A 15000-nucleotide genomic window follows, 5' to 3' on the forward strand; every position below is an offset into this window, starting at 1 on the left:
TAACAGCCTCCACTCTTCTGGGAAGGCTTTCCACTAGATGTTGGAACATTGCTGTGGGGACTTGCATTCAGCCACAAGAGCATTGGTGAGGTTGGGCACTGATGTTGGGCGATTAGGCCTGGCTAACAGTCTGTGGTCCAATTCATCCCAAAGGTGTTCGATGGGGTTGAGGTCAGGGCTCTGTGGAGGCCAGTCAAGTTCTTCCACACAGATCTCGACAAACCATTTCTGTATGGACCTCGCTTTGTGCACGGGGGCATTGTCATGCTGAAGCACAGAATCATCTAGAATGTCATTGTATGCTGTGGCTTTATGATTTCCCTTCAATGGAATTAAGGGGTCTAGTCCGAACCATGAAAAACAGCCCCAGACCATTATTCCTCCTCCACCTAACTTTACAGTTGGCACTATCCAGACGATTTTTACGCGCCTACCACTTCTCGGCTGAGCCGTTGTTGCTCCTAGACCTTTCCACTTTACAATAACAGCACTTACAGTTGACCGGGGCAGCTCTAGCAGGGCAGAAATTTCACGAACTGACTTGATGGAAAGGTGGCATCCTATGACAGTGTCCCGTTAAAACTCACTGAGCTCTTCAGTAAGGCCATTCTACTGTCAATGTTTGTCTATGGAGATTGCATGGCTGTGTGCTCGATTTTACACACCTGTCGGCAACAGGTGTGGCTGAAGTAGCCGAATCCACTAATTTGAAGGGGTGTCCACATACTTTTGTATATATAGTGTATACGCTTCATTTTGAGTTATAAAAAGTTACATTGTCTAAGCAAATTACACAGGAAACAGACGACACATTGAAAGTATGTTTTCTCCCCAGTGAGAGAGAGAGACTAGAGTGCATATGACATTTTGTGAACGTCAGTTCCCCTCAGACACAATTAATCTATCCCTGAGCGCTCTCCCTTGGCCCAGGAAGGGCTGTCAGGATTATCCTAAATTAAGACATGATTAATTGATTGTCAGAGAGACGTCACTGATTTTGAAAAGAGCAGCAGGTCAATTTGTTTTGCTGCTTTTCAATGACATAATGACATGATGCCACTGAATAGACTTCTAGACTCTGGTGACTTTAATGCTGACATGATGCCACTGAATAGACTACTAGACTCTGGTGACTTTAATACTGACATAATGCCACTGAATAGACTACTAGACTCTGGTGACTTTAATGTGGAACTGACAGTATTTTAGCAACATGAAATCTTATTAAAATCTGTTCTCATATACCCCCAGGAAGAATATGGCACCTTTTTTATATTCATTTTTTTACATTTTCTGACAAGCGAGCACTTAGATGAGGTCATTTTCATGTTTTCATAAATTCATAGAATATTTGGGAATTACATATAGTAAGGCATTTTGGAAAATTGTATAGCAATATAGAGTGGGAAAGCAGCGGTGCATTTTGGGTAATTGTATAGCAATATAGAGTGGGAAAGCAGCGGTGCATTTTGGGTAATTGTATAGCAATATAGAGTGGGAAAGCAGCGGTGCGTTTTGGGTAATTAATAGACACTGCAGTAAATAAAACCTAATAAAAACATCTGTCCTGCCCAGGACAGAGTCTACGCAGACCGGTGCGCCATAGCCAATCAGAGCTACAGTAGACCTATATGCAAATTAGACATTTGCCAAATGTGCCTGGCGTCATACACTTTCAACTGGACTGTGTGTTTACAGGAAGTAGCAACAACGTGACTTTAGATCATTAGAACACATTCACCAAAAGCCACAAATATACACCTGGAAAGGATTTCTGGAAATATGTAAACACCACGGGAGTCCTCTTACATTTAGGAACTTCACAATCCTACTGATCAAATAACCTTGAAAAGGTAGGCTCTCTCTCCCTCGGTTGCCTACGCACATCAACAAGACCAACAACTAATGCTTGCCAAAGAGATATGAGCTCAAATCTAGATAGATATGCCCTCTCAAACTTTTCAGCTCGTTGGTCTTAAAAATTGCACTGATAAACAATAGAGAATAGTAGCCCGCTCGCTCTTCTGCAGCTTGCTTGCATGCTTGTCCCAACCCACGGTTTGAAAACTGAATTGGAACTTGCCTGACAGCCCGTCCATTTGATCTAAGAGATATGCTAACTGTGGATAACAGTAGTTCAAGTTCAGAATAGCTAACTAGCGAAGCGATTCACATTCCTTGCTAGCTAACGAAATGACACCTGCAGCATCTCTTGTTGTAGCCAACAAAAAATACATGAGGGGGAAAAGTCGGTCATTCACCCACTCCGAATCGTTTCTAGTCATATTTCCTTCTTCCAGGCTTTTTCATCTTTGAACTTATATGGTGATTGGCATCTAAACTTTCATAGTATTACTACACCGACCGGCAACACAGTTCGTCTTTCAATCACCCACATGGGTATAACCAATGAGGAGATGGCACGTGGGTACCTGCTTCTATTAACCAATGAGGAGATGGGAGAGGCAGGACTTGCAGCGCGATCTGCGTCAGAAATAGAAAGGAGTTCTACACTGCTCAAAAAAATAAAAGGAACACTTAAACAACACAATGTAACTCCAAGTCAATCACACTTCTGTGAAATCAAACTGTCCACTTAGGAAGCAACACTGATTGACAATAAATTTCACATGCTGTTGTGCAAATGAAATAGACAAAAGGTGGAAATTATGGGCAATTAGCAAGACACCCCCAATAAAGGAATGGTTCTGCAGGTGGTGACCACAGACCACTTCTCAGTTCCTATGCTTCCTGGCTGATGTTTTGGTCACTTTTGAATGCTGGCGGTGCTCTCACTCTAGTGGTAGCATGAGACGGAGTCTACAACCCACACAAGTGGCTCAGGTAGTGCAATTCATCCAGGATGGCACATCAATGCGAGCTGTGGCAAAAAGGTTTGCTGTGTCTGTCAGCGTAGTGTCCAGAGTAGGAGGCGCTACCAGGAGACAGGCCAGTACATCAGGAGACGTGGAGGAGGCCGTAGGAGGGCAACAACCCAGCAGCAGGACCGCTACCTCCGCCTTTGTGCAAGGAGGAGCACTACCAGAGCCCTGCAAAATGACCTCCAGCAGGCCACAAATGTGCATGTGTCAGCATATGGTCTCACAAGGGGTCTGAGGATCTCATCTCGGTACCTAATGGCAGTCAGGCTACCTCTGGCGAGCACATGGAGGGCTGTGCGGCCCCACAAAGAAATGCCACCCCACACCATGACTGACCCACCGCCAAACCGGTCATGCTGGAGGATGTTGCAGGCAGCAGAACGTTCTCCACGGCGTCTCCAGACTCTGTCACGTCTGTCACATGTGCTCATGTGCTCAGTGTGAACCTGCTTTCATCTGTGAAGAGCACAGGGCACCAGTGGCAAATTTGCCAATCTTGGTGTTCTCTGGCAAATGCCAAACGTCCTGCATGGTGTTGGGCTGTAAGCACAACCCCCACCTGTGGACGTCGGGCCCTCATACCACCCTCATGGAGTCTGTTTCTGACCGTTTGAGCAGACACATGCACATTTGTGGCCTGCTGGAGGTCATTTTGCACGGCTCTGGTAGTGCTCCTCCTTGCACAAAGGCGGAGGTAGCGGTCCTGCTGCTGGGTTGTTTCCCTCCTACGGCCTCCTCCACGTCTCCTGATGTACTGGCCTGTCTCCTGGTAGCGCCTCCATGCTCTGGACACTACGCTGACAGAAACAGCAAACCGTTTTGCCACAGCTCGCATTGATGTGCCATCCTGGATGAACTGCACTACCTGAGCCACTTATGTGGGTTGTAGACTCCGTCTCATGCTACCACTAGAGTGAAACCACCGCCAGCATTCAAAAGTGACCAAAACATCAGCCAGGAAGCATAGGAACTGAGAAGTGGTCTGTGGTCACCACCTGCAGAACCATTCCTTTATTGGGGGTGTCTTGCTAATTGCCTATAATTTCCACCTTTTGTCTATTTCATTTGCACAACAGCATGTGAAATTTATTGTCAATCAGTGTTGCTTCCTAAGTGCACAGTTTGATTTCACAGAAGTGTGATTGACTTGGAGTTACATTGTGTTGTTTAAGTGTTCCCTTTATTTTTTTGAGCAGTGTATTTTAGCCCTTGGCAACGCTGACGCTCATTGACATGCGCGAGCAGTGTGGGTGCAATAATTGAGTAACATAGATTTCTAAATTTATTTTGCAACGCTCGCAGCTCGCGTGGTGAGCCTATTACAGTCACCAATGCTCTGGGTAACAAGAAAACAGCCTTACCAGCTCTGCTAGGGTGAGAAAAATGGTCAGAGTGAGGTGTTCTCTCATTTATGTCTGGAAGTAGCTACAGTAGCAAGCTAGACAACTTTAGCCAGTTGTGAGGTGGGATCGCTCGGATCAACCCTACTATTAGTGAATTACTCATTGAACTGCATCCATCTATTCTGACAACAATGCATAGCAGTACATCATTGGATTTAGAGTCTATTATAACCTATTTTTAAAACCTCTTATAAAGTTGGTTTTGAAGAATAAAATTGCTATTTTTGACAATGTCTGTTTGTTTCATATCTTCAAAGTAGTTAAAACCCCACTTTCAATGGCCTTTTCAGCCAGACGCAATATAGCAGAGGAGTTAATTTGGCATAGTTGCAATGCAAAAGGATTGTTCGTACGTTCTAAACGAAATGGTTGCTATGCAGGCTGGACAACGTTATTGTCACTTCCTAGCTAGCTAGCCAACCTCAGCCAACTCACTCACGTCAAACATTGAACCTGTAACGACAGTACACTAGCTGCATTTTCGTTTGTTTGAGATTTTTTTATTTAATTTTGGAATTTACTTGGATATGTCCATAATAATGACCTTGATCAGTTGATGCGTGATTTCGCCTGGCTCAGAAAAAAAAGTTGTCTCTTCTCGTCTGGGCACCGTTCGCTCTCAATGTATTGTACAGAGATCAACTTCTAAAGTAAAACATTGTTTTCCGAGGTTGGACAGACAGACAACCTTATATTAACCCCCGCTGCACCAAACTAAATGCTAGGCTGGAAAATAATATTCGAGTTTAAATAAATACAAGCGATGATTCGGACAGCAACATGCACATGATATTCTGATGGAGGCACAGTGATCATTTTTTTGATTGAACTGTTAGCAGGCATAGTGTGTGCATGTGATGGCCAATATAGCACGGGTTGGAAGACTGCTTGTACAATCAGCATCCAGGGTCCAAACACGCAGTTTAAGAACAATTAAGTGTAACTGTAGTCCTACTGTAGGTGTGATGTGCGTCAGAGAAAAACGCGCCTAAAAAGGTGGCTGCCGTGTAGGGCTAGTCAAGGGAAATATTGATAGGTCTACTTTACAGACAGGCACTATATAAGTTATTTCGCTTTTTACGTTTAACTTTGTATGTAAGTTAAACATAACAATGTCTATCTACGAGCCATAGCCGCGCAGTCTTGCAAGGAATGAACGAGCAATGCATAGACAGTCTGGACTTTAGGTTCTGGAGGAAACGGGTCAACAGTGGTGCTGCTTCTTTCGCGCCAGCAGCTCCGTACACCAATTTTACCACAACAACGGACCCGGGATTTCATTCCGGTACTCTCTTCGTAAAGTAAAGGACTGTGTCTACTCCTCATCGTTCACTAGGCTAGCTACATGTTGGGGGGGTATTCTACTGTTCCCTGATTACACCCATGTTTCGGATGTTATCACTGATCAGCTATATATCTGTTGTCATTCGGAAAGTTGGATAGGCTATTCTCAAGTTGTTATAACTGCAAGTGATCATAATAAGAAATGTGTATTAATTGTGTAGGCTATTTATTGTTTGCTTTTTTTATCTCTGTTTTGCTTCTCGTAGTGTATTGATGTGTATATATTTTGTAATTGCAGGGTTCATCTGTAAAATATATAGGTCGATCAACATGACTCCCTGTGAAAATAAAGGTTCAATAAATAAGAAATTATATATATATATATATATATTAATAATCGAATAATCGAATGTGTAGCCTAATTGTGAGCACGGCAAAGTCCAAAAACTAGAGCCACAAAATCCCGCGTTCAAATCGTTCATAATAAAACATGCGTAAATGTGCGGAATATCAACACATTTACTTGTCTCCATTCAGAATTGATAGACCTGATTCCATTGATAAAGATGGCATTCAACAGTTTGACTGTTGCAAAGAAAAAGTACTTACTTGAGCCCAGAAAACAGTCCGTTATCCTTCGAAAACAGCTTGTCGAAGACGGACCATCTTCCATGTCTGCCTGTGAGAGAGCAGAGCGCAAGGAGGGACAAGCTACCGAGAGAAACTAGGGTGCTGTGCTTCTTTGCTCAAACTGCCGCTGTTCGTTACCGGAACTGGAAAGGTTGATCCAGATTGCCTGGAGATTATAGGTCCTACAATACCCCGAGCCAACCGAGCTGGGGGGTGCAGAGGTCGTGAGCAGTGCGTGATCCGTGATGAGCACGGTAGCCTACGGTACACGGTAGAGGCGAGAGCAGCGACGATACAGGGTTTAGCTAAACGTCGGTTGGACCGCCTCCTCTACTCTCCGTGGCAGCAGTTAAACCGTGAATGTGCATGAGGAAGAGAAAGAGAGGAGGGAGACGGCGACGGAACGGAGGGAGGCACGGACTGGTAGGAGGGACAAATAGGACTGTACTCTGCCCTACAAAGGCAAAATGCAGTAACTATACCGTAGCCTAGTAGAGGGAATAAACTGTAAAGTGTAGAGTATTGGCGGTGCTGGAGATGAATGCTGAGTACTCCTGTCTCCCCACCCTTGTGGAAAAACCACATGATTTCACATGTGGAAAATCACATGATTTCACATGTGACATTTCCACATGTTTTGCACATGTGAAATCAGGTTTCTGTCATCTAAGAGGTTGTGAGTTCAAATCCCAGGTGTGGTTGCGTCCCAGGTATGCTAACCAATGTTGACGTCAATGCTATTTAAATTCCAGTCAATTCTGAAAGTAAACCCAATTTTAATTTTCACGAGATTTCACAGGCATGCCTGCAAACAAAAATTAGTCTTTATGATAAACACACTATGCTTTAAACATGCAGTGTTTTCAACTCATATATTTCGCACACATTGTATATACCATTATTATTATTCAACATGTCATTCATTACCTGGGATTTGAACTGATAACCTGTTGGTTCACAGCATTCCAATCTTCCTGCTCTGCCACAATGTCTGTTGTCGGTAACTGATTTCTGTATTCCTACACTGTGGACATCAACGTAAATCTCAGCTTTGTTAAAAAAATACACTCAAGGAAAAACAATTATATTATTATAATGATCCAGGAGTACCATTAAAGCTGCAATATGTGACTTTTTGGGCAACCTGACCAAATTCACATGGAAATTATAGATCTGTCATTCTAATTGAAAGCAAGTCTAAGAAGCGTTAGATCTGTTCTATGTGCTCTATTTCTATGCTTCCGGTTTAATTTTTGCATCTTTTACTTTCGGTTTTGTACACCAGCTTCAAACAGCTGAAAATAAAAAATAATTTTGGTTATGGAAAATATATTTAACAGCGGTTTAGATGGTACTATGATTCTCTTCACTATGCTTGCTTCTTTTGTCACACATAAACTTAAATTAGGCAAATGATTATAATTTTTGCAACAAGGAAACGGCTGAGCGATTTCTGCATAGTGCACCTTTAAAACACAACAATATGCCCCACCAACATTAGACAACTATACAGAAAACCCTAAAATTGCTGAAATAAGTAAGTTAAATCAATCATGAGAGAATAGTCAGATTAACTGGTAACTAAAATAGTAGTGCAGATGGCACTCTTTTGCTAAGTGCAGAGATGCATTGTAGGTAATGAATGTTTTGGGGTACACTACAGACCTTGTGGCGCAGCAGAATGATTAGTGTATCTCAAGAGGTTCTGAGTTCAAATCCCCGGTGGGGTCATATTTTTAGCTGAACAGTGATAACACATTAGGTATTTTATTAGGATCCCCATTAGCTGTTGCAAAAGCAGCAGCTACTCTTCCTGGGGTCCACACTAAACATGAAACATAATTCAGAATGACATAATACAGAACATTAATAGACAAGAACGGCTCAAGGGCTGTACTACATCAATGTTTTAAGAATTACAAAAGGCACACACAGCCTATATATCAATATATACACACAAACTATCTGGGTCAAACAAGGGAGAGTCGTTGTGCCGTGAGGAGTTGCTTGATCTGTTTGTTTTAAAAGCAGGTTTGCTGTTCACTTGATCAATATGAGATGGAATGGAATTTCACATTTGAAAACGTGATCAAATGTGACGTTTTTTTTTTTTTTACACAAACATGTTTTCACATGTGAACTGTCACGTGAAGTGTTACAAAAACACATTTTCACGTGGTTTCACGAAATCATGTTGTTCAACATGTGATAACATGAAACTACACTGTTAGCCATTGCTATTCATTTAGTAGTACATTTTGCAGTCATTTTACGGTACATTTCTCTAGTTAAAGGATACTGTATTAGTGTTTTGTTATATATTTACTGTCAATCGCAATGAACTTGGGTATTTTTTGACCCCTCATGCAAATTAACTTGGCATGCCTCACTTGCATTTAAACCTATAGTATAATTTAGATGTGCTTATGGCCACAAATGTATTGGCAAGAATACATTTCTGTACTTTGCTAAAAGTTGCCCAGAATCAAGTCAATAAGTGTGTGATTATCTGACACCAACTAAAAAGTAGTAGTGCTCAGGGACTCTAGACTTTAAGGCCTAGATTCAATCAGAATCAGATCAAGCGTAAACACGCTATAGCCAACACATAGCTGATGTTTTGGTGTTGTCGGGGGTGTAACTGGGTTAGAGCTGTCAAATCAGGGAGCGGCTGCTCGTGTAGTTACTGTCACGATGCCACACCAGTCCTACTCACCTTAGACGTTCAGAACGAGAACCTGTAGGTTATATTGAAATAATGACACTCAAATTGAAAATCAATTTTAAAAAAGAATGAGGATTTCTATCAGCCTAATTGAGGTGTAGATTACATCTTACATTCCAGTGTTCCAACTTGTAAACAAGGCTGCATGGGATCTCTCGTAATGCAGCTCCGTGCAGCCAATGGGAATTTTCACAATAAGGTCAAAGGTACACATATGGTACCTTCAGAGGCCCACATAGGTACTCACATGGTACTGGCCGGTACCTTTTTGGGTACATGTGAGTATAATCTAATATTGGTATGGGCAACTTGATGGGTATTGGAGCCACAAAAAAACGGAACTCATCATGAGGGGCCGCAATGGCTTGTGGGTCTGCGTACCCACAGCCATAAAGCTCTGTTTGTGGGAGGTGGGAATTTACCAGTTGTGAAGTCATAAATACCAGTTGGATGTATTCACGTGCTTTGAAATCGGTAGGAAACACCAATTGGCTAATGGCCAATAAGCTGCGTCAACCATAAACTAAAAGCAAACATTTTATAGAGTTCGAAAACCATATTAATAGATTGCTTTTGATAAATAATGTTTTGTTGTTACATTTAACTGTCAAATGCTGTTATCCAGGTAATTTCCTTAATAGGTGATGTCAGAGGTCAGCATGTTGGAAAAGTCAGAGATGATAGACGCGTTTCCCGATAGTAATTACCAGTTGTAGGGCCGTTCAAGTGGATTTTTCCCAATCGTATGTGGTAAATTCTCACTTCCCACTTGGTTACGAACGCAGCATTACGTAAAATCATTACTGGACTTTGAAATGTAGGTGGAGGCAATGTGTTGGTAGAGCCTCATTACCATATTTGGGGGCATGGTCTAAAATGTGTTGTATTTGTGCCAACCATCAGTGGAAGTGTTGTACCAGTTTAAGTGGTTTTATCATGTTGATGACAGTTGAGCACCTCTGTTGGCATTGTCAGTTATGTCATTTTTTTATACAAACGTCTGACAATCAAGCGCATCACTGTTAAGCGGTTACTAGTGATGGGGAAACTAAGATTTCTGAAGCATTGAGGTTTTCCATCCAAGCATTGAGAATTTTGAGCAGCCAAATTATTATAGATGACATCCCACACCGTGTAGTGTGTGGGCGCAGCGTAGTCTTTTTCTCCTACCAAAACAATCAGGTGTTTGTTAGACGAAAACAAAGATCCAGAAGTCATTGATCACGTGCTTCTGATAGAGCGATACAGGCATCGGCACACTGCTTTGAAGTACTTAGCGATTTCGACACATGCCTTGGAGCTCCGGTATCAAACATAACATCACGAGAGGTTACTGTGCATTTTCCAGTATCTTAATGGCAACTGGTTCACAGAAAGTTGATGTTTACTGTCAACTACTTACAAGTGGGTTATTGTGAAATTCACAGTAATTTACTGTAGCCAATCCATTACACTCACTGACCTGATGGTCTGGTAGGAAAGTATTACAATTACACGGTGACTAGCAATGAATTAAATATTGTATTGTTCTTTGGTCACATGCCTGTAACAAGGCTGCATCACTGACAGTGGACTTGCATCTTCTTCTTTGGTCACATGCCTGTAACAAGGCTGCATCACTGACAGTGGACTTGCATCTTCTTCTTTGAGATTGGGTTAGCAGATTGCATCCAACTTTTAGGTGCATACTCTGCCACCTACTGTACTGGAGTGTGAGGCCGGTTACAGTCTACCTACTGTACTGGAGTGAGAGGCCGGTCAGTATACCTACTGTACTGGAGTGTGAGGCCGGTCAGTATACCTACTGTACTGGAGTGTGAGGCCGGTTACAGTCTACCTACTGTACTGGAGTGTGAGGCCGGTCAGTATACCTACTGTACTGGAGTGTGAGGCCGGTCAGTATACCTACTGTACTGGAGTGTGAGGCCGGTCAGTATACCTACTGTACTGGAGTGTGAGGCCGGTTACAGTCTACCTACTGTACTGGAGTGAGAGGCCGGTCACAGTATACCTACTGTACTGGAGAGTGAGGCCGGTTACAGTCTACCTACTGTACTGGAGTGAGAGGCCGGTCACAGTCTACCTACTGTACTGGAGTGAGAGGCCAGTCACAGTCTACCTACTGTACTGGAGTGAGAGGCCGGTCACAGTCTACCTACTGTACTGGAGTGAGAGGCCGGTCACAGTCTACCTACTGTACTGGAGTGAGAGGCCATTCAGTCTACCTACTGTACTGGAGAGTGAGGCCGGTCACAGTCTACCTACTGTACTGGAGTGTGAGGCCGGTCACAGTCTACCTACTGTACTGGAGTGTGAGGCCGGTCACAGTCTACCTACTGTACTGGAGTGTGAGGCCGGTCACAGTCGACCTACTGTACTGGAGTGAGAGGCCGGTCACAGTCTACCTACTGTACTGGAGTGTGAGGCCAGTCACAGTCTACCTACTGTACTGGAGTGTGAGGCCAGTCACAGTCTACCTACTGTACTGGAGTGAGAGGCCGGTCACAGTCTACCTACTGTACTGGAGTGAGAGGCCGGTCACAGTCTACCTACTGTACTGGAGTGTGAGGCCGGTTACAGTCTACCTACTGTACTGGAGTGTGAGGCCAGTCACAGTCTACCTACTGTACTGGAGTGAGAGGCCGGTCACAGTCTACCTACTGTACTGGAGTGAGAGGCCGGTCACAGTCTACCTACTGTACTGGAGTGTGAGGCCGGTCAGTATACCTACTGTACTGGAGTGTGAGGCCGGTCACAGTCTACCTACTGTACTGGAGTGTGAGGCCGGTCACAGTCTACCTACTGTACTGGAGTGTGAGGCCGGTCACAGTCTACCTACTGTACTGGAGTGTGAGGCCGGTCACAGTCTACCTACTGTACTGGAGTGTGAGGCCGGTCACAGTCTACCTACTGTACTGGAGTGTGAGGCCGGTCACAGTCTACCTACTGTACTGGAGTGTGAGGCCGGTCACAGTCTACCTACTGTACTGGAGTGTGAGGCCGGTCACAGTCTACCTACTGTACTGGAGTGAGAGGCCGGTCACAGTCTACCTACTGTACTGGAGTGTGAGGCCATTCACAGTCTACCTACTGTACTGGAGTGTGAGGCCGGTCACAGTATACCTACTGTACTGGAGTGAGAGGCCGGTCACAGTATACCTACTGTACTGGAGTGTGAGGCCGGTCACAGTCTACCTACTGTACTGGAGTGTGAGGCCGGTCACAGTCTACCTACTGTACTGGAGTGTGAGGCCGGTCACAGTCTACCTACTGTACTGGAGTGTGAGGCCGGTCACAGTCTACCTACTGTACTGGAGTGTGAGGCCGGTCACAGTCTACCTACTGTACTGGAGTGTGAGGCCGGTCACAGTCTACCTACTGTACTGGAGTGTGAGGCCGGTCACAGTCTACCTACTGTACTGGAGTGTGAGGCCGGTCACAGTCTACCTACTGTACTGGAGTGTGAGGCCGGTCACAGTCTACCTACTGTACTGGAGTGTGAGGCCGGTCACAGTCTACCTACTGTACTGGAGTGAGAGGCCGGTCACAGTCTACCTACTGTAATGGAGTGTGAGGCCATTCACAGTCTACCTACTGTACTGGAGTGTGAGGCCGGTCACAGTATACCTACTGTACTGGAGTGAGAGGCCGGTCACAGTATACCTACTGTACTGGAGTGTGAGGCCGGTCACAGTCTACCTACTGTACTGGAGTGTGAGGCCGGTCACAGTCTACCTACTGTACTGGAGTGTGAGGCCGGTCACAGTCTACCTACTGTACTGGAGTGTGAGGCCGGTCACAGTCTACCTACTGTACTGGAGTGTGAGGCCGGTCACAGTCTACCTACTGTACTGGAGTGTGAGGCCGGTCACAGTCTACCTACTGTACTGGAGTGTGAGGCCGGTCACAGTCTACCTACTGTACTGGAGTGTGAGGCCGGTCACAGTCTACCTACTGTACTGGAGTGTGAGGCCGGTCACAGTCTACCTACTGTACTGGAGTGTGAGGCCGGTCACAGTCTACCTACTGTACTGGAGTGAGAGGCCGGTCACAGTCTACCTACTGTACTGGAGTGTGAGGCCATTCACAGTCTACCTACTGTACTGGAGTGTGAGGCCGGTCACAGTATACCTACTGTACTGGAGTGTGAGGCCGGTCACAGTCTACCTACTGTACTGGAGTGTGAGGCCGGTCACAGTCTACCTACTGTACTGGAGTGTGAGGCCATTCACAGTCTACCTACTGTACTAGAGTGTGAGGCCGGTCACAGTATACCTACTGTACTGGAGTGTGAGGCCGGTCACAGTCTACCTACTGTACTGGAGTGTGAGGCCGGTCACAGTCTACCTACTGTACTGGAGTGTGAGGCCGGTCACAGTATACCTACTGTACTGGAGTGAGAGGCCGGTCACAGTCTACCTACTGTACTGGAGTGTGAGGCCATTCACAGTCTACCTACTGTACTGGAGTGAGAGGCCAGTCACAGTCTACCTACTGTACTGGAGTGTGAGGCCATTCACAGTCTACCTACTGTACTGGAGTGAGAGGCCGGTCACAGTATACCTACTGTACTGGAGTGTGAGGCCGGTCACAGTCTACCTACTGTACTGGAGTGTGAGGCCGGTCACAGTCTACCTACTGTACTGGAGTGTGAGGCCGGTCACAGTCTACCTACTGTACTGGAGTGTGAGGCCGGTCACAGTCTACCTACTGTACTGGAGTGTGAGGCCGGTCACAGTCTACCTACTGTACTGGAGTGTGAGGCCGGTCACAGTCTACCTACTGTACTGGAGTGTGAGGCCGGTCACAGTCTACCTACTGTACTGGAGTGTGAGGCCGGTCACAGTCTACCTACTGTACTGGAGTGTGAGGCCGGTCACAGTATACCTACTGTACTGGAGTGTGAGGCCATTCACAGTCTACCTACTGTACTGGAGTGAGAGGCCGGTCACAGTATACCTACTGTACTGGAGTGTGAGGCCATTCACAGTCTACCTACTGTACTGGAGTGAGAGGCCGGTCACAGTCTACCTACTGTACTGGAGTGTGAGGCCATTCACAGTCTACCTACTGTACTGGAGTGTGAGGCCGGTCACAGTATACCTACTGTACTGGAGTGAGAGGCCGGTCACAGTATACCTACTGTACTGGAGTGTGAGGCCATTCACAGTCTACCTACTGTACTGGAGTGAGAGGCCGGTCACAGTCTACCTACTGTACTGGAGTGTGAGGCCATTCACAGTCTACCTACTGTACTGGAGTGAGAGGCCGGTCACAGTATACCTACTGTACTGGAGTGTGAGGCCGGTCACAGTCTACCTACTGTACTGGAGTGTGAGGCCGGTCACAGTCTACCTACTGTACTGGAGTGTGAGGCCGGTCACAGTCTACCTACTGTACTGGAGTGTGAGGCCGGTCACAGTCTACCTACTGTACTGGAGTGTGAGGCCGGTCACAGTCTACCTACTGTACTGGAGTGTGAGGCCGGTCACAGTCTACCTACTGTACTGGAGTGTGAGGCCGGTCACAGTCTACCTACTGTACTGGAGTGTGAGGCCGGTCACAGTCTACCTACTGTACTGGAGTGTGAGGCCATTCACAGTCTACCTACTGTACTGGAGTGAGAGGCCGGTCACAGTATACCTACTGTACTGGAGTGTGAGGCCATTCACAGTCTACCTACTGTACTGGAGTGAGAGGCCAGTCACAGTCTACCTACTGTACTGGAGTGTGAGGCCATTCACAGTCTACCTACTGTACTGGAGTGAGAGGCCGGTCACGGTATACCTACTGTACTGGAGTGAGAGGCCAGTCACGGTCTACCTACTGTACTGGAGAGTGAGGCCATTCACGGTCTACCTACTGTACTGGAGTGTGAGGCCAGTCACGGTCTACCTACTGTACTGGAGAGTGAGGCCGGTCACAGTCTACCTACTGTACTGGAGTGTGAGGCCAGTCAGTCTACCTACTGTACTGGAGTGTGAGGCCGGTCACAGTCTACCTACTGTACTGGAGTGTGAGGCCGGTTACAGTCTACCTACTGTACTGGAGTGTGAGGCCGGTCACAGTCTACCTA

Source organism: Salvelinus fontinalis, chromosome 1 (assembly GCF_029448725.1).
Source record: "Salvelinus fontinalis isolate EN_2023a chromosome 1, ASM2944872v1, whole genome shotgun sequence".
NCBI lineage: Eukaryota > Metazoa > Chordata > Actinopteri > Salmoniformes > Salmonidae > Salvelinus > Salvelinus fontinalis.